This window comes from Neolamprologus brichardi, chromosome 7, assembly GCF_056152115.1.
Source record: "Neolamprologus brichardi isolate AB-2024 chromosome 7, ASM5615211v1, whole genome shotgun sequence".
NCBI lineage: Eukaryota > Metazoa > Chordata > Actinopteri > Cichliformes > Cichlidae > Neolamprologus > Neolamprologus brichardi.
In genome coordinates, this window is record NC_142110.1 from 19,358,539 (window position 1) to 19,361,294 (window position 2,756).

Consider the following 2,756-nt stretch of genomic DNA (forward strand, 5'->3'; position numbering starts at 1 on the left):
GCACCAAATGTTTATTATCTAGTTAAACAGCAATGTAAAAATACTGATCTGTAGCACTAAATAATGTACTGAGACAAATTTCAATAATCAGTGACATATAAAGTAAATTTTCTGTCCACTTAACTATCAGGTCTCTGCATACTTCTACTCTTCCTTCCAGTTTTCTCATGCAGGTTATTAATTCCTATTTAAAAAAAACAACAACAAAAAAACCTTGGCCATTTTGTTTTGTTCTCCCTAATCACTACGCCAAGAGTGCACAGCCCTGGCATTTCAGGGGCCACGTCACAACGGCTGTTTCTGTGCCGCAGGGCTGCAAGGAGTCCAACACAGCAGAGCCATACGCACTCAGCGGTTCGCTGCCTCAACAAACACTTTGTGCGCACTGTTTTGTTGTCTTACACAGTCTATCTAGCATCCTTGCTCCACTGAGCACAGCAAAACATGTAACTAATAACATTTAACAATACGTGTGCTTTTCTTTTTCCTGGTGCCTTTTCCAACACGACATCACACACGTTTCAGCTTCCGAATCACTTTGCAGCACTTTCCTTCTTATGCTTACTACAGTAAAGTAAGCTTAGTGACAAAACAGAGTTACTCGAGCACAAAAAGTAAATATTTGAAATATTCTAGATATTTACCACTTTGATATCTGTTGTTTGGCAACCTTGAAAAAGGGGAAACAGCGCTGATATTGATGTCATGGATTAAAAAAAGAAGGACAAAAAAAAAATCACTGATTAGGGAAATCACACTTGGGTTACTGATGAGTAAAAGTGCATTGAATGGCGTTTATCTATGTGGGAGAAAAGCAGTGATTTATAGGACAGTTGCATAAACAGATGTTATACTCTGTGGGCTATTTATGCAAATTCAGTGGCTCTTCTTCATGCAAAATATTATTAATATTTATTTTTTACATAGAGCAAAGTAATATGTGTTTGAGACATAAATCACTGTTCAGGCAAACCAGACCACATGCCAGCAATAAAAGTAAATGTCCACTTACTACTGTGAAAAGTCTGCTCATTTGATTGCATGTACACATGTGTAAAACATTTGTCTTCATAACCTTCCCTTAAATTGATTTTTTTTGTAATCCTGTGTGTTGACAACTAGTTGGTTTATTAGTTTCATGCAGAGGCTTATATCAAAAGCACAGAGAGCATTTAAAGTATACACTACATTTATTTTGTCTATTTTGACTACAAGTGTCACGCATTGTGTGTTTTTTCAATTTCGTGTCAAGCGTGTGATAAAAACAATGTTTATTTTTATTACTCTCGTTATCATCATTATAATCATTATGCCTCATTATATAATACTTTTGTGGGAACAAGCAACTCTGTTCCTCGTGATTATGACTGCAGACACTTACAAGGGTAAACACTTGCGCAAAATTATTTCAATGCTAGTCTGTGATTCAGGGACCCTCTGTGTAAACTCTGTGCTCTCTTTATGGTAAACTGTGCTGACACTGATGGGGTGTAAAATGTTCTGGTCCACCCATCAGCATAATCATCATCAAGCTAAAGGTGTTGACAGCACGTATTCGATGGTGTGACAGCCTCTGACCTCTCACACCAACTTAGTAAGGCAGAGGGTCATGTGGAGGACATGGCTATGGAGGGAGAAGTCAATCTTATCCTTCCGTTCCGCCACAGGCCTGTGTGCAGCGACAGCAAGATGAGCTCGAGGGCTTTCCAAAATCCACACACGTTTGGCCGGGAGTAAGGCATCGGTGCCGTGTGTGTTTCAAAGGAAACGCTGAGGAAAGCGCTTTTTTGTGGCAGCACTCGTGCACTTGACAGTGTGTATTTGCCTGCCTCTATGTCTTTGCTCCGTCCCCACCCTGACTCGATATCCCTCAGCACCAATATGTGTCATCTTTAGTAGCCAAAATGGCGTACAGCCCACTTGTCTCCCAAAGGTAGAGAACACTACCTTGTATCTCTTGATTTGGATCTCACGTGTGCAGACAATTTTTTGCCATTATCTCTACACATTACAAATACCTCGGGCTCTCCAGAGCAGCGTGGGACTGAGAGGTTAAAAGGCAGGAGGCACGGAGATGAGAGGCACTGAAAAGCCTCAGCTCTCGGACTGCTTCTCTAATGGGGGGGGGGTTGATAACCTGGCACACAACCAACCACTAATGCCACTTAAATGTCAGAGACTGCAGAAAGAAAGGGAGACAGCAAAACTGGGAGCACATTCATATTTCAGCATGGCAGATGCTATAATATGTTCATGCCTCACAATGAGGACAAACAAAGACCCCAGAAGTTTGAAAAAAAAAAAAAACAAGACAGAGAAAGCAGGCACGATAAAAGGGAAATGAAAAAGAGGAAAAGGGATTTTGTAGAAGTGATGGAGGCAGCTCCATCTAATGGTTGTCTCTATTCGACAAAGTTTGGAGTAGATCTGTCTCACTCTTTCTGTCTCTCTCTCCTGTCTCTTTCTCACTCTCTCTCCGCAGATGAAAACCTGACTGGGTGGGGGTCGGGGACAGGGTTGAGTCTGGTGTTGGGGGTGGGGTTGGATTGCTGGAGAGAGTGATCTTTTTTTCCAGCGGGGTGAAAGGCGGACGGTCATGTGTGCAGAGCTCATGACAAAAGGCCCTTTTATGTGCAGCGTATGCAGATAGAGGAGGCTCCTTTGTGCACAGATGGAGATCCCATGCCTGGGTCTGCCTGCGGCAGAGAGGGAAGGGAGGGCGGAGAGGAGAGAGGAGTGGTGGTGAAGGGAAGAGA